The sequence below is a fragment of the Equus przewalskii genome, chromosome 4 (genome assembly GCF_037783145.1).
Source record: "Equus przewalskii isolate Varuska chromosome 4, EquPr2, whole genome shotgun sequence".
Taxonomy (NCBI): Eukaryota; Metazoa; Chordata; class Mammalia; order Perissodactyla; family Equidae; genus Equus; species Equus przewalskii.
Window position 1 is genome coordinate 69,178,758 of NC_091834.1, and position 24,500 is coordinate 69,203,257.

Below are 24,500 nucleotides of genomic sequence, written 5' to 3' on the forward strand. Positions count from 1 at the left end.
ACAAAAGTAAGTAAAATTACCTATCTCTACAATAAGTAAAGGGATACACAAAATAAAAAGATGTAAAATATTATGTCAAAAACACAAAACATGGAGGAAGAGGAGTAAAAATGTAGTGCTTTTAGAATGCACTCAAACATAAGTGACTATCAACTTAAAGTAGACTCCTATATACATAGGTTGTTATATAAGAACCTCACGATAACCACAAACCAAAACCCAATAATCAATACACAAAAAGTAATGAGAAAGGACTACAAACATAACACTAAAGAAAGTCATCAAATCACAAGGGAAGAAAGAAACAGACAAGAACCACAAAAACATTCAGAAAAAAAATAACAAAATGGCAATAAGTACATACCTATCAATAACTACTTTAAATTAAATGGATAAAAGCTCCAATCAAAAGACATAGGGTGGCTGAATGGATTAAAAAAAAAACAAGACTTATCTATATGCTGCATATAAGAGACTCACTTCAGATCTAAAGACACACACAGACTGAAAGTAAAGGGATGGAAAAAGACATTCCATGCCAATGTATAAGAAAATAAAGCTGGGATAGCAATACTTACATCAGACAAAAAAGACTTTGAAACAAAGACAGTAATAAGAGACAAAGAAAGACTTTACATAATGATAAAGAGATCAATCCAACAAGAGGATATAACACATAAATATATATGTACTCAACATAAAAGCACTTAAATACATAAAGCAAATATTTAACATTCATAAAAGTAGGAATTGACAGTAATACAATAATAGTTGGGGACTTTTAACACCCCACTTAAATCAACAAATAGATCATCCAGATGGAAAATTAATAAGGAAATACTGCCCTTAAATGACACATTAGACCAGATGGACTTAATAGATATCTACAGAACATACCATCCCCAAATAGCAGAATACACACTCTTGATTCAAGTGCACATGAAATGTTCTCCAGGGCAGATCACATGTTAGGGTACAAAAGAAGTCTCAATAAATTTAAGAAGACTGAAATCATAGCAAGCATCTTTTCTGACTACAATGGTATGATAATAGAAATCACTACAAGAAGAAAACTGGAAAAACACAAGGATGTCAAGTTTAAACAACATGCCACTACAGCCATTGTGCCATAGAAAAAATCAAAGAGGAAATAAAAAAATACCTTGAGAGAAATGAAAATAGAAACACAACGTTCCAAAAATCTATGGGACACAGCAAAAGCAGTTCTAAGAGGGAAGTTCATAGAAATACCAACTTACTTCAGGAAACACCTAAAGGAACTGGAAAAAGAAAAACAAAACCCAAAGTTAGTAGAAGGTAGGAAATAATAAAGATCAGAGTGGAAATAAATAAAATAGAGACTTAAAAAGAAAGAAAAGATCAATGAAACTACGAAATGGTTCATTAAAAAGATAAACAAAATTGATAAACCTTTAGCCAGACTCATCAAGAAAAAATAGAGAGGGCCCAAATAAATAAAATCAGAAATGAAAGAGAAGTTACAACTGATGCTACAGAAATACAAAGGATCATAAGAGATTACTATGAAAAATTATACACCAGCAAATTGGACAACCAAGAAGAAATGGGTAAATTCCTAGAAACATACACTCTTCCAAGACTGAATTAGGAGGAAATAGACATCTGGACAAACTGATTACTAGTAATGAAATTGAATCAGTAATCAGAACTAGGACCAGATGATTCACAGGTGAATTCTACCAAACATTTAAAGAAGAGTTAATATCTATCCTTCTCAAACTAATCCAAAATATTGAAGAGGAAAGAATGCTTCCACACTCATTCTAAAAGGCCAGCATTACCTTGATACCAAAACTAAACAAAACCACTACAAAAAAAAGAGAAAATTACCAGTCAATATCCCTGATAAACATAGATGCAAAAATCCTCAACAAAATATTAGCAAACTGAATTAAAAAATACAGTAAAGAATCATACACTATGATTGAGTGGGATTTACACCAGAGATGCAAGGATGGTTCAATATCCACAAATCAATCAATGTGATACACCACATTAATAAAACAAAGAATGAAAATTATATTATCATCTCAATAAATACAGAAAAAGCTTTTGACAAAATTCAACACCCATTTACGATAAAAACTCTCAACAAAGTGGGTATAGAGAAAACATATCTGAACACAATAAGGGTCATATATAACAAGCTCATAGCTGATAACATACTGAAAGGTGAAAAGCTGAAAGCCTTTCCTCTAAAATCAGGAATAAGACAAAGATATGCACTCTCACCACTTTTTTTCAATGTAGTATTAGAAGTCCTAGCCACAATAATCAGGGGAGAAAAAAAAGAAAAGCCATTCAAACTGAAAAGGAAGAACTAAAACTGTCACTGTTTGCAGATGACATGATACTATACATATAAAACCTGAAGAAAATCCACCAAAAAACTATTAGAATTAATAGATGAATTCAATAAAGTTGTAGGATACAAAATTAATACACAGAAATCTGCTGCATTTCTATACACTAATAACAATCTATCAGAAAGAGAAATTAAGAAAACAATCCCATTTACAATTGCATCAAAAAGAATAAAATACCTAGGAATAAATTTAACCAAGGAGGTGAAAGACCTGTACTCTGAAGACATAAGACATTAATGAAAGAAATTGAAGGCAGTACAAATAATTGAAAGATACACTGTGCTCATGGATTGAAAGAATTAATATTATTAAAATGTCCATACTATTCAAAGCAATCTACAGATTCAATGCAATCCCTTTCAAAATACCAATGGTATTTTTTACAGAACTAAAACAAATAATCTTAAAATTTGTATGGAACCAAAAAAGACCCTGAGTAGCCAAAGCAATCTTGAGAAAGAAGAACAAATGTGAAAGTATCACCCTCCCTGATTTCAAACTATAGTAATAAAACAGTATGATACTGACACAAAAACAGATACACAGATCAATGGAACAGAATAGACAGCCAAGAAATAAGCCACGCTTATATCATCAATTAATCTACGGAAAAAAAAGGCAAGAATATATAATGGAGAAAAGAGAGTCCCTTCAATAAATGGTGTTGGGAAAACTGGACAGCTACATGCAAGGAATGAATCTGGAACACTTTCTTACACTATATATAAAAATGAAGTCAAAGTGAATCAAAGACATAAACGTAAGACCTGAAACCAACTGTAAAACTCCTAGAAGAAAACATAGGCAGTAAACTCTGACATTGGTCTTAACAACATTTTTTTGGATCTGTCTCCTAAGGCAAAGGCAACAAAAGCAAAAATAAATGAGATTACACCAAACTAAAAAGTTTTTGCATAGCAAAGGAAACTATTAACAAAATGAAAAGGCAACCTACCGAATGGGAGAAGATATTTGCAAATGATATATCTGATAAAGGATTAATATCCAAAATATATAAAGAAGTTATACAATAATATCAAGGAAACAAACAATCTGATTAAAAAATGGGCAGAGGACCTGAATAGACATTTTTCCAAAGAATACATACAGATGGCCAACAGATACTGGAGAAGATGCTCAACATCACTAATCATCAGGGAAATGCAAATCAAAAGCACAATGAGATACCACCTCATACTTGTCAGAATGGCTATCATCAAAAAGACAACAAATAAATGTCAGCAAGGATATGTAATAAAGGAAACTTTCATGCACTGCTAGTAGGAATGTAAATTGGTGCAGTCACCATAGGAAGCAGTAAAGAGGTTCCTCAAAAAATTAAAAATAGAACTAACATATGATCCAACAATTCCGCTTCTGGGTATTTACTGGAAGAAAACAAAAACACAAATTCAGAAAAGATCTATGCATCCTTATGTTCATTGTAGCATTATTTACAACAGCTAAGATATGGAAGCAACCTGTGTCCATCAATAGATGAATGAATAAAGAAGATGAGCTATATATATGCAATGGAATATTACTCAGCCACAAAGTAGAATGAAATCTTGCCATTTGCAACCACATAAATGGACCTAGAGGGCATTACGTTGAGTGAAATAAGTCAGAGAAAGACAAATACCATATGATTTCACTTATACACATAATAAAAACAGATAAACGAATAAACGAAACAGAAATAGACTCATAGATACAGAGAACAAACTGGTGATTACCAGAGGGGAGCGGGTGGAGGTTTAGGCTAAACAAATGAAGGGGATTAAGAAGTAAAGACATCCAACTATAAAATAAATAAGTCATGGGGATGTAATATATAACATGGGAAATATAGTCAATAATATTGTAATAACTTTGTATGATGATAGATGGTTACGAGGCTTATCGTGGTGATCATTTAATAATCTATACAAACGTTGAATCACTATGTTGTATATCTGAAATTAACATAATATTGAAATGTCAACTATACTTCAATAAAAAATAAATAAGAAATGACTACAAAGAATATTATTGGAATAATTAGTGAAATTTGAATATGGACTATATATTAGACAGTAGCATTGTACTGATGTTAAAAATCCTGAATTTGGTAACTAAACTGTGTTTATGTAAGAGAAAAACTTCTTAGAAAGGATTTAGGGCTAATGGGTTGTCATATCTGCAACTTACTTTCAAGTAGGTCAGCAATAAAAATGACAATAGTATGTGTATATACATACATACAAATATAGTCACAGGCACACCTACATAAATACATCTGTGTATATACACATATACATACATATATATATGCAGAGAGAGACGGAGACAGAGACAGAGACAGAGAGACAGAGAAACCAAATGTGCCAAAATGTTATCAGTTGTTGAGGGTATTTTGGAATTCATTGTACTATTCTTGCAACTTTTCTACAAGTTTGGAATTTCTTTTCAAAATTCAAAGCTATATTTTTTTTAATTGAGTTTCAGACATAAGTTTATTTTCATTCAAGGCTGTATGCTTGTATAGATCTGAGACTGTTCTCAGCCACATTCTCTCTTAATAGCCATTTCCTCTTGAAAACATGGCAAACAGGAATGAGAAATCCCATTTGCTTATCATCTATCTGCTTGTCAGTGCCAGATTAGTCCCTGTGGCATCACTTTTACTGCTATTTTGGGTCCATTTTTAGGATTCTTAGATGTGTGGGATCCACCACTTCCCTTGAGAGGTATCTTCTGTTAACTCTCATTTTCGCAAATAGGGGTCTCCCTTAAATGTTTCCTTAGTTTTTTACCACTTACGTAGCAGAACTTGCCACTGAGGAAGAGAATACTTATTTCTAATGGTCTGTACACCAACTTCCTTTAATTATTAACCTTTGGTTTCTTTGTCGGGAAATTTGAAAAATGTTGTATTTGGGATAAATTGTTATGTATAAGGACATATGTGCTTACTGACCTGGCCCAGTACTTTCTTCCTCTCTGTCCCTTGAACTGTCCTTAGGGCCTAGGACAAAGTCTAAGGTGTGATATCCAACCATTCAAATGGAAATCACTTTTGTGCAGAAAACATTTCCTGGATTCTACCTAATGATTTTGACTGTTGAACTATAGTCTCATAAAACACCAGAGCCAGAAGGGACCTCAGAGACAACCAGGTTTAATAGAAAAAGAAACAAGGTCCAGAAAGGTTAAATGACCTATCCAAACTAATACATTAAATTGAGGTCAGAGCTAGAATGAGAACCCAGGTCTATCCACTCTCTGACCTGTAATCTTTCCACCCACCATGATGTCTCATCAAATGGTTCAGGGTCTTTCTTTTAGCTGATTACCACTTTAAATATCTGAAAGAATTTATAGAAAACTAATTTGCTTTTCATAAACACCACACTTGCAATAATCTTTCAAAGCAAGGTTTATTTCTAACAAAGCTGAAAGCTTTATTTCTTAAGGTTTGGAGCAAAACCCAGTTAATCTTCGTCCCACGTAAAATACAAAGGCACATAAAGCATATCTTTAGTCCTCTCATTTTTGGACATAGTTCTGCCTAAATGGTTGTTCCTCTGCCAACTAACTAGAATTATTTGAACAATATTTAGATCGCTTTAGAAAAGGGAAGTTGGTTCACAGAAATTTCATGCATACAGACACCAGTGGGAACCAACATTCTCATGTTCTGGCTAATGGGTCTTGATTACAAAAGAAGAGGGTGACAGAATTCCAGTTTTTCTTAAAACACAATGTTCTTTACTCCCGGAAACACGTGAATGCCTGTTTTCCCTTCCACTTCTGGTTCTGGCCAAGATTGTAATCACATATCAGATTTCAGCAGTAAGGATGCTTCTGTCGTACTTTGTGCTACAATTTAAAAAAAGAAAAGAAAAAAACACCAGAAATGCTGAAAATCTAGAGAGAAAATCTATTTGTATGGAGTCTTTAAGAAAAAAGAAATTGGGGGGAATTTGGCAACATGGAGATGATGGATAAAAACCATTCCATGGAATGACAGGATCAAAAGCCAATTAAAGTAGATTGAAGCAATCCTGAGAAGCCACGAGGTAGAGACAATGGCTAGAAGGTAATGTTCTCAAGAAGTCTGATTATAATGGGAGCAGAAAAATCTAGCACTTGTATTTTAAATAGATTGTTTTCAAACCTTTTAAAGGTTTATTAATATGTCATAAATTTATATTAGTACTTGCCAAATCTGATGGTGAATATTCTGTTTTCATAATACTCAAAATCACAGGAGCATCTTAGTTAGCCATTCCTCTCTCTTCAGGCCTTCCATAACACTAGGCTCTCCTGGTTTCCTTCCCTCTCCCTCTGGCGGCTTTTCTACTTTTGGTTCACGTTAAATGATAGAGGGCCTCAGGTTGGATCTCTAGACCTCTGTCTCTCTACACTCTTACCCCGAGGAGATTTCATCTAAAGACATGCTCATGACTTCTAAATTTTATATCTTTAACTCTGATCTCTCCTCTGGGCTCCATGCTTATATATCCAAAATGTTACATGACCATTATTTGGCTAAAAGGCAACACAAGCTTAACTTACTATTCTGGAATGCACAGAGAAAAAAAAAAGTAATGTTTTACTTTTATGTACAGCCAATCTAATTGTTCTCTCCAGCCTTTCACTTGCTAGCTATAAGAAAACCAAGCGAACTAAATATCATATCTAGTTTAATCTTAGTCTGATAGTTGGAGAGATCCTTCAGACAATATTTAATTTCCCTCTAGGAAAAAAGAACACACTTGGTTCTTCCAATAGGCCCTCTCATGACATTGATGGGAGAGGACGACTGACTTTTGTGAGGATCCTATGTATTTACCACATTTCACTACTCAAAATGTGGTCTGTGGACCAGCAGCTCTGCCATCACCTGGGAGCTTCCTTAAGATGCAGAATTCCAGGGTAAACTCCAGGCTTACTGAATCACAACCCGCACTTTAACAAGATCCTAGGGTCATTCACAAGTCTGAGAAGCACTGCAGAGCTGATATCCACTCAGTGTGCACCTGAGGGCCTCTTGCCCTGCTGATGGTCAAAGCTGTGATCTCTGGTTGTCAATTTTTGCGGGATCTTGGTTATTGGTTGGTTTGGGTTGGTTTCTTTTGGTCTCTATTGGTTTGCTCAGAGCTTAGTAGTTTTGTGTAGCTCAATCAGCCTCACCTCAGCTTCCACTGGTGGCCAACTCCTGAATCACTGACTTATCTTCCATTCAGTGTGGCTCAGGGATGAGCCCAGTCTCTGCTAAAGGGACTCTCTGCTCACTGGCCCACTATCTCTCAACCCAGCTTCAGAGCCTCAGGAAAGCTAAGTCTTGAGGAATTCTTTTGCTGACGGTATGGTGTGGTTAAATTACTGTGGCACAGTGTAAGAGTGAGGGGAGAGCAAACTGTTAACTTAATGCATCCAGCCATCTCCAAGCTAAAGCCTCAAGAACTCTTTGGAAGACTCCTCACTAACCACCTTACTCTCATCCCTCTCCCCTCTTTTCCTACTGTAAGTCCTCAGACTGGAGCAAATAAAAGGTTTTTCTTTTCATTCCACTACATATTATTTTTCTTCTTTCTGATACCAGCTAGGACTTAATAGTGGATATAGTCTCTCTCCAACTAGGGAAAAATTGCATGAGCTTAGTCACTTGAGCTCAGATGGAATCAGGAAAATCTTATTTCAAGACGAAAGCCTAGCTTGCCAAATTTGCTCTAGAAATCCACACCTTAGGGCCTTTGTACTAATTGTTGCTTCTGCTCATTGCATAATTATATTTTTTTAAAGCAGAGCTGAATATTATACTGACTACTTCTTGGAATTCCTCCTGTCAAAATTTTAATCTCCCTTCAGGGAAGTGAATGACTAGAGTTGATGAGGGTAAAGTTTTTTTTTTGGTTTTTGTTTTATACCATTGACCAAAAGTTCAAAGCACTTTAAGCACTTTAAAACATTATCCCTCTAATCTGGGAAAAACAGAATTCTGTTTGGTGATGAGGACAACTTGCTCTCCTCTCCGAACCACACAGCTCGCTCAGTAGCGCCACCATCCATCCACCAAGGTGGTTACACCACAATGTAGGAGTCTTGCTTAAATCACCTTTTTCTATATGCTTACATACAATCCATTAGCAGTCCTTTCAGGTCTAAATTTAAAATATCTTTGGAATCCTACCATCTCCCACCAGCTATTCAGCTACCATGGAAGTCCAGCCATTAGCATCTGTTTCTCCCCTTAACTCCTACCTTCCGCTAACAAATTCTTGATACAGCAGCTTATTGATTTTTGAAACAGTGAATAAAAAATGATAAATCCAATAATATCTCTCCCCTACTTAAAACCATTTAACGGCTGACCATTACAATTAAAATCCAATTCCTTTGCATGGTTTGCAAGACCATAGATGATCTCAGCCATGGTCACCAGTCAGGCCTCATGTCCTATCACTTCCTCTTTGTTCATTACACTTAGGCACACAAACCTTTTTCTGTCCTAGGACATGCTAAACTCATTCTAAAGGTCTTAGGACCTTTGCATGCACTGTTATTCTGCCTGGAATGCTGTGTCCTTGTGTCTTGGTCTAAATGATTCTCCTTTCAACATTGATGTCTGGTATCACGTCCACTTCTCAGGGGACCTCTTTAATACTGCATGTTAATCATCCCTCTTTATTGTTCACTATGCTCTTTCCTTGTTTTAATTTTTTAACAATATATACCAATCTCTGGAATCATGTGATATATTTGTAAGTTCATCATTGCCTAGTTATCACCTATCTCCTACATCTCTGCAACAAATAAAATTTCTGAAATCAGTGGCTTTATTATTCACCTTAATTCCCAGAACCTAGAATAACACCTTGGTGTTCAAATATGTTTTCTTGAGTAAATGAATGAATGAATGAACGAATGCTGGCAAGGGCATGTAGGAAGGAGATTCATACAAAGCGGTGTGAATTTGGTATGAAGCTTCAGGAAAGCTAACTATAATACATAGCAGGAGTCTTAAAATGCCCAAATCCTTCAGTCTAGAAAGTTACTTACGGCAATCCTATCTTATACTATTTACCGTAGCATGATTTACATCATAGAATATTGAAAAAAAAATTTTCTAAACAAATGTCCAATATCTGAGGAATGGGTCATCTATATGGGACTAATATACAAATATATGAACTAAAAGTAATGAAGATTCTTTTACTTTTATGGCATAATTTTTTAAATATAGAATTTTTCTATTATATAAAGACTAAAACTATACCAAAATAAAGTATACCAAAGTGTATGCCTCCTTTGGAGGGCAAATGCTTTTTCCTGCCTTGTTGATCTTTTCTGAATTTTCCGAATTTTCTACAACAAACCTGAGCTATTTTGTTAACAAACATTTTTAAACTCATGTTTATTTAGTTAAATAATATAAAAGGAATAAAGAATCAATACAAGTTTCATTGAGTTAAATATGACATTAATTTTTTTCTAAACTCACTCTTTCTAAATACAATACTGTGTGAATGGATGTTTACTTATATTTAAATTTGCTAGATTTTAATCATCCTTACAGTTCTATCTGCTCTGGGATGATAAGTTTTGGCTTGGGCTTTAACACAATGACCTAAATCATATATGAGATACTTCATAATTCAAAACATATGTACGACTGAATATACATATGAGAGACTAGAACTTTTCCCAAAAAATACACTAAATGAGATTCTAACTTTACAAAATCATAAATTTGTACTAGTAATTTGGATAATAACTGTAAATTCTCCATTCTTGTTCAAATTATAATCTCTTTGGTCTACTCACAGATTTAAGTCTTCTAAACAGGGCTTACTTCTCCAAATAAGAGGATGCTTGGTGTTAATTGAAATGTATGATGTTACAACAGACTTCAGATATTATTGCTGCAGGCAAAACAGAATTATAATAAATATCTAATGATTCGTGGTACCTGGAGACATTTTGAGAATTCTCCCGTTAAGAGAATGAAATACAAATATAACCATGGAGGTTTAAAACAAAGCAAAGGCTGTTAGACAGACAGCTCTGCCTCAATTCTTTCAATGATATTTTATTGCTTTGACATACATACAAAGAATATTTCAAAAGGGCTATAGGTGATTGAAAGGACATGGAAAAATTAAACTTTATTAGCCAAATGTTAAGTCAAGTTAAACATTTGATGTTTCCAACATTTAACACTCAATTAAGCCAGGCTAAGGATCATTTATAAATGCTGAATTTGCTATATTTTTCTATATCGAACGATTCAGTTCAGTCTCCTCTACTGAATGCTTCCTATATGCCAGGCATTATGATAAATACCAAGGATACGAAGATGCATACATCCTGATTTCTGACAAATTTTGACAGCATAACCTGTCAGGGACCTAATGTATATTAATTTTGAAAACAGAAAATTCACAATAAGTCTCAGTATTAGAATTCTCTTGTCAGCAGCTACAATAGCTAAGTGCTAAACACACACTCTGAGTAGATACACCATAGGCACACCAGATCAGAAACAGCTGGCAGCTTCGGGCTATTCATTTCAAAACAAATTGAAGATTCGTGATTAGAACTAGTAAGCATATTATCAATAGGAAAGTACTTGTGTACTTTCACAAGAATAAACTTTCTTTCAAATCTAGGGCCTTTTAAATTCCAGAAAACAACCTAGTGCATTGGCCTTTCTTAAAGTTGGTCAGGCAAGAAATCTGAAAAAGACATCGACTTGAAATATATGCTTATTAAAAATGCACAACTGCCAATACATCTAAGGGAACTTAAGGAAAAAGGAAAAGATTTTAAAACACAAGACTTTCTAACAATACTGTTGGCTTTGTACATTCATTAATTTTACATTATTGATCTTTAAGAATCCATGAAGGAAATGAACTTGTACTTGCTTATTATGCTCATTTCTAGGTTTTAGACTTGTTCTCTGTAACACAGATGTTCCAAGGAGAGACTTGAGCAGCCTCTGCACACAGGGACTGTCCACAATGCTGAGCTCAAGCACTGGGCTATGCATTCAAAGACCTTCTTTGGCCACTGACTCTTGTGCAGACAAGCCATCCAACTGCTATGAGTGTCAGCAAAATAGTAAAAGGGCAAGGGATCCATGAATATGTATTAATTTCTGCATTTGTGAATTAACTGACATATTGATGCACCTCTTATTTACTGAAAGGATTAAAGTAGCTCAAAGTGGAGGCAATAATACCTGCCTCCCCTGCAGTGGCAGCTCCTCACTTTCTCTATGGGTTTAGAGGTGGCAACCTCTGATTGGCGCGCCTGCATATTTTACGTACATTTAAGAAAATATCGATTGCCCATATCAAAGAAAGGGGAAGGGGATGATTAAAGATTATATAGTAATCAAAGTCCCATAAACCCTACTTTCCAGGGTGAAGAAGAAAGAAAGATCATCTGATTTTCCAGCAGGAGCTACTATCTTTACTGTGAGTGGCAGGAGCTAGAGAACGGAGCAGGAGCCTTCTAGAAGCAGTGTTTTCTCACTCCGAATCTGAATTGGATGCTTATTAAAGAACACCAAGCACCAGTTTGCAGTAGCCATTCTGAATTCAACAGTGACAATTTGAAGGCTGCAAATTCTGAGGTCTGACTCTGAACATGTGATTGTTTATTGGCACGGAGATAGCACTATACCATTTAGGTACAAAGCACAACAGAGCAAATGTAGATTAATATGAGACTCCATATTTTGTCCTTCCTGTGCTACATGTCATGCTTCTGAGTGAGACCCTAACAAGAGCAGGAATTAAGAATAGGTCAGAAGAACATCTGCTTTGCTTATTTTGATTACGTGGGCAGGCAAAGGAATTTGCTTTTATAACACCAAAATAACTTGGAATGCAGTAAAAATAAATGCACCTTCTGTCTCATGGAATGTTATTACAGTACGACGCTTTGTGAATGCTTGGTGGCATTTTCAAGCATTTTTTGTTCCTCTCATTCCTTTCTCGGCTCCATAACACAATCCTCATGGTTTGAGCACTAGACTTCAAATGAGACATCTATTCAGAGCATGTTCAGACAAAACGAGTGGTTTCCTTAGTAATGGGAACTATGTGAAAGCCTTCGGCACGGCCCCTCCAGCCAGCCGGTTTCTCGCGGCCTTGTGGTTCACACATAGGCTCTCAGTGAGCATTATACAGCTGGGGAGCACCCCCAAAGTGTGAAATGGCTAAAACACTGAATATTCATTGCATTTCCAATAAAATGCACTCTTTATAAAAGGTTAAGGAGGTAAGAAGTACTCTTAATGGTGAGGATTAATTTACTCATTTTCTGCATCATGCCTGTGGAATGGAAAGACAGACAAGCAATTTCACAAAAGAGACACATGGTCTTTCATTTGAATGTATTTTTTAAATTTCCCTTACGTTAAAAACCTAAGCTTGTCTTATTCTTTTTCTGTCTATACCTAAAGACTGCTTCTTCTGATTTTTTAGGTTTCTGCATAGCAATCATCTTTGACAAAGCTTTGAAATTCTGTTGTTAGGAAAGAGCACAAATTTTGCCTTTTTATAGTCTCAAAGATATCACAGAAATAAAATAAATTATTTTTATGTATAGCAATGTTGAAGTTTTATATACGTATATCTATTTATTTATCCACTCATTTATTTTCAGGACAACACAACACTTAGAAAAAGAACTGGCTTCTCTAATAGAGTAAAACAATTGCCATTCATCTTAAATATTGGCTGTAAAAGGCAGTCAAGTACAAACAACCATCCTAGGATAAAAACCAACTTGAAAATAAAAAAAAATTCTGAGCTGATATAGTGCTTGCCTTTGAGGATAATAGTTTGTAAATATCTTCACACTATGCTGAAATCATCCAATTAGAAAGATACGAATATAGTCAACGATTTTGAAATGAGAAAAGTGAGGTACAGCTAAATTATTGCTACCATTCTCCTACAAATGTATGGTATCAATCTGGTCACAAATAAGGAAACACAAGAAGTAAAAGTTGTGTTATGGAAACATGCGAAGAAGAGGAGAATTAGGGCTTCAGAAGATACTTGAAGGGAAGAAAATACAGTTTGAAGAGTGCTGGCTTTGGAATCCAACCTGTATTCCAGCCCTAGCTCCTCACTTACCTCTGTGATTGCAAAAGCGATCCAACCTCTCCGAACCTCAGTTTCCTCTTCTGCAAAAAGGGGAAATTGCCTGAATGTTTCACAGTATTGTAAGAATGAAACCGCACGTACGCAGTGCTTACCACATTTCAGTGTCTTGCATGTAGTTAACACTCAGCAAATGCTATTTATTATTATTCTAGGTACTTTTATTATTTCAGCATATGCAATTTCTGCATTTGCAGAACAATATGTATTTCAAATTCTCATCTATTCCATTGTGTTTTGTGGATGGCTCAAAGAAAATCATTTGTATTTCCCTGAACAACAGCACTAATAAGGCTAACAATAATATTAAATTTGCTATCAAAGAAAATATTGCATCTCCATTGTTGGTAGTTGTGAGCTCATTTTTCCAGAAATTGTGATGGGCTCCTCCTCATGGTTCACATTAGCACATCGGTTCTCTATGTAATCAAGAGCAGATATCTGACACCCAGTTAGCCATGGATTAAGGCTAACTGACTCACACAAGTACCAAAGCATAATCTTGCTCTCATTTATACAAGTCTTTACATCCACAATTATAGATTTAAAGACTGAATGCTGCTGTACTTAAACACTGTGCAATGTTATTTTCTTATCTACCAAAGCTCTACTCAAAATTCATTCATTCATTTATTCAATAATATCTTCTGATCAATTATTCTGCATTATGGGTGAAGAGCCTCTTGTGGAGGGGACAGATTTCCCACAAGAGGGAATATCTGAACTGAAGATTAAAGAGTGAACAGAGGGAGGCAGCCTTGCTAAAGAAAAGTGTGTGCCTGACTGTGTGTTATGGGGGCCAGCACTCCAAGTGTCCTAAATGGAATCAACAAAGACACAGAGGAAAGAAAAACCAGCTATGTGCTTGAAGAACAACACTTTACATGACCAGAGCAAAATGTGACTGGTCAGGAGTACCTGGACCCAAGTTATGGGAGGATGTGAATGGTAAGGAACTTGGAATACTTTTCTGTTTGTGATGAGAAACAAATTTGGGTTTTTTGCATGTAATTATCCAGAAGATGGACTGGAGGGGATGGAACTGGAAGCAGGGAAGTTAGGAGCAATTGCAGCAACCAAGGCAAGAGGTCATGGAGGCCTAGCTGATAGGGATCATGATTCAAGAAAATTTGGGAGTAAAATCAGCAGAATTTAGCAACTGGATGAATACAGGATATAAGGCAAAAGGAGGATCAAAGATCCTGCACTCCTCTGGGTAAACGGGTACTGCTACTTCAACTGAAAGAAATAAAAATATAAAGGAAGAAAAGGCAGTTTAGGGGCGAGCTTAAGAGGTCAGTTTTCAACATGGTGAGTATGAGGTGCCTGAGGCTCATGCAAGTAGAGATATTTATCAGACAGTTTGAGGAAGATAGACAGATATGGAGGAAGAAATGTATTTACAGGAGCTGTGACACACATTTGAGAGTAATGAATATACGAGTAGAAGAGATTATATTATCTAAGAGAACATATGAAGAGCAGTAGGCAAAAGAAGTAATCTAGGATAAATATTTAAGAGTTGTATGAGCCCACAAGACAGCAGACAGAATGTGCAGGCAAGCATGAGCATGACTAGGAGGCTTTGGTGTGCAAGAATCAAATTGGGAGGGGACTGATGAGATTCCCAAGGGGAGTTTTGGCAGCATGGTTGGAGTGGAAGACAGATAAAAGTGAGTTGGAAAAGTAAGTAGAAAGTGATGATGTGGTAGGAGCAAATGTTGACAGCTCTTTTGATAAATTTATAGGAGGAGGATAGAAATGAAATGATAGAGAGGGGTTAAGAGTTAAAGGAAGGATTGCTGTTATCATTTTAGTATAAGTAAGAATTAAGCATATTTATGGATTTTGTGGAAATATGTTAACTGCAGGGGAGAAAGTTTTCTAGAGACAAATTCCTAAGAACACAGAAGCGGATGAAGTTGAAAGAAGAAAGAGAGAGATGTAGAGATTGGAAATGAGAAAAAGTCTCATCCTTTAACACTGCAAAAGAGAGATAACGAGTTTGGATAAAGAAAGGTTAGTAGGTTGGGAGTGTGTGAAATAAAGGAAGTTCACACCTAAAGGTCTGAATTCAATGAAGTTAAAAGCAATAACATTTTTCTAAGAATATTCAGAGACTGAGAGAGGATGCTGAAGAGAGTGCTAACGTTTGGAATCTTCCCTGAAGATAACGGGACAAAGAGCTGACTTACTACAAGTACAAGGATAGAAGGACACTGCTAAAGACCCAGCCAAAACATGATGCTCTACATTTATTGTGGGTATGGAGTGGGCACCACTGTGTGATTTCCTCTAGAACACTTTACTTCTTGGAGACAGGAGCAGAGAACAAAGATCACAATTTTGTCCGGAGATTCTGATCAGACAGGTATGGCGGAAGACTAGACAAGAGAGCAAAGGTGACTGGTTACTAGATCAACCTTGGCAGGTAGGACAGGGAGAGGGACGAGGATGACCAAGAATGAATTGGCCTCAGAAGATTTGAGGTCCTTGTGGTATCAAAAGCAGATGTAGGGGGAGCACAGTTCTAAAACGGTCAGATAGAGAGTTATGGTAGAAAGCAAGATAGTGAAGTTCAAGATTTCTGAGGCAGAACAATTCTGGTTACCAAGAAGATCCATGGAGTATCCCTGGGAATGGGTTTTTGAAATGAAGCGAAGGTGAAAGTTATTTTAATTTAAGGAGACTTAGTAGTTTTTTGCTGGTTTTGTACTTAAAAGTTGAAATCTCCCATGATTTTAGCAGCAGTTTGGGTGGAAAAGAATATTATTTTCCAGATATCAAGTCTTGAATCGACTGAGAAATAGATAATAGCAAAGTGGGAAGGTAGGGACTGGTATGTGCCTTATGGGAAAAAAAAATAATTAATAGCCTGAAAATGGTATTGCGAAGCTGGAGGAGGTGCAGGAATATGATCACCCATCAACATGCGTACACACACACCCCGCTCTAAGGGGTGGGAAAATGAGTGTTCTCCAAGCAGAGAGAATCATAAAAATAATCAGGTCCTAAAAGGAGATTAGATTTCAACTAAAGGAGGAAATGGAAGAAGAGGTCTGGGAAACGGTTGAAAGGATGGCAAATCTGCTTACAAATGAATAATAGCAAGAGTGAAAAGAATTGGGAGGATTCATCTGGATGATCCACGAAGCAGCTAGATGATGGTATGCGAGAGGATGTCAAAGGCCTTGTTGTCTGTAACAGAGAAAACCATGCGGAATGAGGGACATGGTGGGGAGAGGCTGCACTCAAATTCCCACAAATATCCCAAAGGCTGAGTCCCAGATGGGGACCTGACTGAGAGTCGGACAGGCGCTGAGGGTTACCGGATTTTCAGCTAAAGGTTATTTACAGTTCAGGGGACGGCAGAGAGAACACGGCTCAGGCCACCCTGGCACCCCAGTGCCCACCCTGTCTGACTCCTAACACTGGAGATAGGACACATGTTGGCCAGCAGCTCCCAGACCACTGGCACCGTGGCTACTGATGCCAGAAATTATAGGCCCTACTGGTGGCACAACATTGCTGTGCTGAAGAAAAACATTAAGTGTGTGCTAAATAAACACTGCTGTAAGTCTCATTCGATAACAATACCACACTTAGCACAGTGAGTGATTCCAAACTCAAGCTTGGGAGCGAGCCCTGATGGCCTAGTGCTTAAAGTTCAGAGCTCTCACCACTTCAGCAGCCTGTGTTCATTTCCCGGTGGCAGAAACACATCACTTGTCTATCAGTTGCCATGCTGTGGAGGCAGCTCACAAAGAAGAACTAGAAGGACTTACAATTACGATATACAACCATGCAATATGGCTTTGAGGAGAGGAAAAAAAAGAGGAAGATTGGCAACAGATGTCAGCTTAGGGAAAATCTTTCCCTGCAGAAAAAAAAAAAAAGAGAGAGAGAGAAATAGCAAAAACCTCACTTAAAAAAAACTTAAGTGAGATATTGCTTTAAAAAACAAAACAAAATTCAAGCTTGGGAGTCAGACAGATGCAGCCTCCAGTCCTGGTTCAGCCACATACAAGCTGTGTTACCACTGGGCGTGAAGTAACCTGTTTCCTCTTTCTCTGTAAAAGGAGGAAACAGTATCTGCTTATAAACTAACTGTAAGAAATTAAAGAGATTCTATAAGTAAAGTGCTTATTTAGCTCAGTGCCTAGTACACAGCATTCAATAAATGGTATCTAATAGGATGAATTCCTTATTGCTCATTGTAGTAGAGACTTCCCTTTTCCTGGGGAACATCTCCTTGTCCTGTACCCTCTATCTTGGGGCATAGGGGTTAGAAATAATAGAAGAGTACTTTATTCAAAGATAAGCATAAGGCCTAAGTAGGGCTAGTTAGAGACCTTTCCTCCAGATTTTTCAAATTGGAACTAAAGGAAAGGGACAGTCCCCTACCAGTAGCAAAATTGTGAGGTGAAAGGCTTGAGAGCTCTTGGTGGCCATGCTGCCGGACATGTACAGAAAGCTGGTCTGCAAGTAAGAGAGAATAAACTCAGTACTCCAAGAAAAGCAGATAAGAGAGAACAGAGAATCTCCTGGCAGTATTCGAGTCTGTCGCCAATGTGTCTCTGAGGTCCGCTGTTCCTCTGACCACATTGCAGCATATAAGACTCTACATTACCCTTGCTATAAACTCATCTTTTAACTTGAGCTAACCTAAACTAGTTTAAATAGGGTTTGTCTCCCTGGCAGCCAAAAGTATCCTAATTAATACATATATTTAGTATGGACAGCTACTTACAAATTTAAAATAGGGGACACTGGCAGGGACCACGGTTGATATTCCCTTCTCATAATTCCTTGAAGAATGTCGTACACAGACCCAGAGGTCAATAAATGCCACTGATAGATGAAACTTGAATTCTATCAAGCAAAGTCTGCACATTTATCCATATGCATTTGAATTGATTTGAGCATTCCTTATACTACTCAAAATTTCTTTTACCCTTTCCAGTTCCCTGAAGCAGAAACCAGCTGAAGAAAAGCCTGAATCCAAGGAAAGTCAAGCCTGAGTAAAGTATACAGAGTGATAATAAACGAGGCAGTAACTCTCAAAAATAAATATGTATTGAATACCTAGGTGGTACCCAAAACCACCTCTACCTGATCATCTAGTCAACTTATTTCTAAAGATAGTCTAAAAACCAAAGATTGGAGCATACCCCTCCCCCAAAAAACAGTAGAATACAGCAGGATTATTAGATAGAGTTGAAGATAATTTTAAAATTTAAAGCTGAAAATTCAGCAATGGCATCAGCGTAGGGAATAACTACAAGAATCTCCCATCAATTTTGCCATCCTGGCTAGTTGTAGTTCGCGGCTTTCCTTCTTGAAAACACTTTCCCTACACTAAAAGGATTGCCTCTATCAACAATCACTAAAGGATTAAACAGAGCACTTTAGCTCTGGGCCTCCTGTACTCTCCATCAATGAAAGACGAGAATCAGATGAGAATGATTAACAGTCACCTTTGTTCTCTCATCTCATAGACATCAAGCAAAAGTGACAGAAAATATTCATGAAAATTCAAATGACCCTTTAACTTCTAGATGGTGCAATATAACAGATGCCTAAATATTTTACTGACAAAAAAAGTTTGCTTTCTCTTGCTCAGAAATCACAGCTTTGATCTCTTCCTTAGATATAAATGGATAACTTTCATTAACCCACCTTTACAAAAGATCTCATGTAAAAGCAATAAAATACCAACAGACTTTGCATAAGAATACTGCACCAGGGGCAAAGTGTCATCTCCTGCCATCTTGGTTCTTAATTTTTGCCTTGAACTTATACATCTTGGAATTTAAATTTTGCCTAGAACTTGGATCTTAGTAGTTATATGAACCCAGCATCATTTAACAAGTACCAGTCAAAGAATATGAAAAGAGGAAGTGGCCAGCAAAGAAAAAGCCCAAGTCAAGAGAAAGACTCTGTTCTCCCATAATTAACAGCTCTCTTATGAATAATCTCATGTGTAAATGAAGTCACTGATCTGACAAAATATATCCCCTTGAGGGGTAGGTTTTTATTAGCTAGACGATTATCCGATTTTACTCAAATGTTTGGAACAAAACCAGCACACAGAAGTGAGTAGTAAATTACTCCTTTAGTCACTCAGTGAGATCTAATTAATCAAATATTGATCTTTTAATATATAAAATGTATTACTGAATATACAAAGCAAATAGTGACATCTCTTCTGCCTGCAAGTTTCTTGCCATCTAGGCAAAAATAAACCACAAATCATAATACATGTGGAACAAGAGAAATACAATAACAAAAAGTAAATTTATGAGATAAAATAAGGAACACACTTATTTTCATTGAGACAGGCGGTGCTTCTTAAAGGATGGGATTTTTGAGCAGAAGCCTTATAGAACTGGCATGCTTGCAAAAGAAATAAACAACTAAGAGTGAAACATGCAAGACTATGTTCAGAAAATGGTAAGGCATTTGATGTGGCTGAGGGGTGAGACATGTTGGAATTAGAAATATAGAGAATGACGTATCAGAGTTAGTGTAGTATAATGGTGACAAGCGTCAGCCTTGCAGTCAGATAGACTTTGGTTTGACTGTGGACTCCATCAGTGAACAACTATGTGAGTTTTTGTACACTCAGCCCTCAGTTTTCTGATCTGTAAAATGAGACTAAAAGTTCTTTCGTATTCTAACAGGGATGATTGAATGAGACAATTCATGAAAAACTCTAACCAGACTACTTGGCACAAGATGTGCTTGATAAATGTTGTCTACCATTATTGTTGTTATTACTGTTTCAATTATTACACCATGGCTACAATTGAATACTAAGTTAGGAAGGTTAGATATTTTACTAAATATGAAATGTCCAGTTATAGAAGTAAAATTTTACTCTAAAATAACTTTATATCCTATTTTTTTAAAATAATAGCTATTTTGAGATTATGAAATATCTATTGACTGCAGAAAGTTAGAAAAGCATAAAAAAATAATAAAAACCACCCATTATCCCAACAATGGTAACTACTTCCAACGGTTTGGTATATTTCCTTTAGTGACATATTTATTTTCAGTTATTTCTGTACAACTTACCAACTATTTACCTATCTATCTGGCTACTTACCCATCTATCTACCAGCTATAGTTTTTAAAAATTTTATTTTACTATTTCACCATTTATTTAGATGGCTAGAGAAGAAAAGTCAATCCTCTGAAAGAAAAGAATGAAGACATGTACAGAGAGAAGCCAAAATGAGAGATAGTTTGGGTCTATAGAAAGATAAAGACAAAGAGCAGGAAGGAGAAAGGAATCTAGGGAACAGACAGAGAGACAGATTTGTCTCCTTAATTTCTGAGATCTTTCTCATTCTTGGTGTGAATTTCCTAGAGTGGTAAAATTACTGTTGTTCTTCAACTGTTTGTCAAGCCATGCTGTGGCAGGCATCTCACATATAAAGTAGAGGAAGATGGGCACAGATGTTAGGTCAGGGCCAGTCTTCCTCAGCAAAAAATAGGAGGATTGGCGGCAGATGTTAGCTCAGGGCTAATCTTCCTCAAAAAAAAAAAAAAAAAAGAGTGAATCTGCTATGAGAATTAGACTACAAAGGACAATGTCACTGAAGACATTCCTAGCACAATGTCAGCCCTCCTCATCAGTGGTCCACTCGTGTTTATTTAGCTTTCTGAGCATATCAACTTATCTTTCGTTCTAGACACTACATTTCTTCAGAGCTCTATTTCTGAAATCATGCCAGCAATAAAAATTCTGTCATTAACACTGAACAACCATAACTATATAAAAGCATCCGCTCTCTAGTGCATAAAATTCATTCCTATTTATAAATAGTATTTTATTTTTAGCATCCCTTGTTGCTGACTATATTGAATTGATTGGTTTAGTCATCAATCAAGCATTCATTTATTTTACAAATGAACATTAAGTGCCTTGTGCAGTGGAAAGAGCCTCAGTTCTGTAGGCAGACTGAACTGACTTCAAATTTTAGCCCCACTAATTAATAGTTTTAGGACATTGGGCAAGTAACCTAACTCCTCTGAGCCAATGTTTGTACACTGTCAAATAAGGATAAAAATATCTATCTTATAAAGATGTTGTGAAAATTAAATAACCTTTAAAACATACACAGTTAGTATTCAACAAACGTTGTTTTCTCCAAGTTTTATGTGCTATGAATAAGAAATAGACACCCTCCAGGAGAATCTTATAAGCTAAAAAGGGAAACAGGTCGAATTGTAGAAATAATTATAATACATTAAAAAAAGTGATAAGTGATAGGAGGGATAAAGAATATTATTGTGGTTCAAATGAGACATCATATCTTTTTAGGAGGTTCAGAGAAGATTCTAGAGGGGAAGTAACATTTGAACTAACTTATTTAGGACTAGGTAGATGTGTGAGAGGCAGGGACTTGGAGTGGAAGCAGGAAGGTCATTCCAAACAAAAGGGAAAGCTAGAACAAATGATGATGATGATGATGATGACGACAGCGATAATAACGGCCATAATGGTGCCGTCAAACACTCATTCAAGCTCACGATGATCCAGGTACTTTTCTCAGCTTTTACATATATCAACTACTTTAATCCTCATAATAATCCTAGGAGGCAACTGAGATGCAGAGATGTCAAGCATCTTGCTCAGGGTCACAAAACTTGGAAGTGACAAGGTAAGCATTCAAACCCAGGCAGCCTGTCCCCAGAGCTTACTCTCTGATCGACTACCTGGGCAACTTCTCTAACAAAAGCACACAGGCAAACACCACCCACGACTCTATGAAATAGCAATAAACCTTCACAAATTACTAACTTCAACCACTAAATCACTGAATATTTATTGCACCCTTATATTTTATTATTTGATGATGAAGGCAGAACACTTTGAACATAATTTAAGGGTTTTAATTATTCATTTATGTTTAAAAATCATTCAAGTATATTTTCATTAGAATTGAATACTCATTCTGGAAACCCTGTAGACGTTTACTACAAGATAGTTGATATGCATATCCATGTAATACAGTGTATTTGCAATGTGAAACTTCTCTGAAGTTTTAGTGGATTCTAATGGAAAACACTTGAGAAAGAAAGAAAAAGGAAAGGAGGGAGAAAAGAAAAAGCAGAGATCTATCAATTATCCAGTAGATGAGGGGGTAACATGTGGAAAAATCTTGGGAGACCTTGGGTGGGTTCTTGCTCTTACTCCCTCAGACCAGTTGTGTGCACCTAGACAAGTCCCTGGACCTTCTAGGACTCAGGGCATTGGAGTTCTAAGATTCTATGGTTCTAACCTAATGCCTATTTACAATTGTACTAATCCAAATGCACTGAAATCCTTATCCCATCACAATATAATGTCTTCATACAGTACTTCAGTATACAGATGTGATATCTAAATAAGTTTTTAACAAATCTTTTTGGAGAGCTACCTTTCATAAATCCAGCAAATGACTGGATTTATGATTTATCCTGACTGATAAGTGAAAATCACCTGAAATACACACTGATTCTACTAAGCTGCTGATGCTTTTGTAGCAAGAATGAAACTATAGCCAAAGAACAAATCCTCATCCTTTTCATCCAAAACCAGAGTCATTTTTGCTCCCACGTTGACATCTCACTTCTAATGTTCCATGATATTAAATTTATAAAAATGGATATGAAATCTTTTGAATTTATCATGTGCCTACCCTAAAAGGACAAGTGTAAGAAAAGCAATCTCATCTTCCATATGCCAAAAAAGGGGCAATCATTTAGTTAAAACAACTTCCTATGATAAAGTGTAAGGCAGCATTTAAAATACTCCTCAGTTCTCATTAAATTAAAACTTAAAAAATTTTTCTCTGATTTCTGAAAGAGACTGAAATTTAGGATATTAGGTATGATTGTTAGTTTCATTTATAAACCAAGAAGGTAGTTTAATTATATATCTGTTTGATTACCATCACTTACCTTCATTATGGGAATACATTATAATTGGTTTGATTACTGGATTTTTCAATTATGCAGTCAACACCAATCAACCAAAATGAAATGTTTAAGGAACGAATTATATAAAACTAAAATTCCTTTTTCAAATAATTTTCACCATTTCAATATAATTCTTCCATAAGTGGAATAAAATCCTGCAAGTGTTGAAATGATTTGGAATACGCCAGATATTGAAGCTAGAGAGAGTAAAATTGGAGGAGGAGTAATTACTATTATCACAAGTACATTAAATTATATGTAGACACACTCCATCACAACGTCCCCAACACTCAACCATAAATCCCTAACATTTAGAGAGCAGACAACAGAGTGTCTAGTAAAGAATAACAACTGACAATAACATTCTGAAATAAGTCTTATTTGATTAAGCAAGGAAATACTTTTACCTTGAACTTATTTTTATTATAGGTTGGGAACCATCTGAACAAATTTTTATGAAAGGAAAAAATAAAGCATTTGGGAACTTTTTAAAGAACATTACAGAAAATATTTAGCAGTTAGAAACAAAGCTTTTTAAAATTTCCTAGTATCATGATTATAATAACTGCAAACTATTGGTCTATGTCATTTCAGTAAACACGTAAGGAGCAGTTAGATGTGAACTCCCCCCGACCCCCCCCCCCGCCCCCACAGCAGGCCAGGCCCCCAGCAAGTAAATCCAGAAACATGAAAATATGTCATTTCTTTTTACTCCACTAGAGGGTAGTCTCTCAAAACTAGGGCTGGAGTCATGAATCCAGCCTGTTTTTGACCTGTTGATAAATTAATCCTCATGTTCCATTCCCCTCAACAAGATGTTTCTCTAGTACACTAATTAAGCTTGTAAAACACGCATTTTTTAAATTGCTGTCTATTTACTCATAGATGTTCTTTCAGAAATATACACTGCTATGCTTTTCTGTGTTTCTTTTCCAAATTTCTGATAACTCAA

The 24,500-nt window shown here is 36.1% G+C and overlaps 1 protein-coding gene across 9 annotated transcripts in view; it reads right to left on the reverse strand.

The window, feature by feature from the left end:
- The window catches only part of IMMP2L (inner mitochondrial membrane peptidase subunit 2), an 848,424-nt gene that overhangs the window by 370,797 nt on the left and 453,127 nt on the right, over positions 1 to 24,500 (reverse strand). The gene's annotated exons all lie outside the window — the stretch shown is intronic.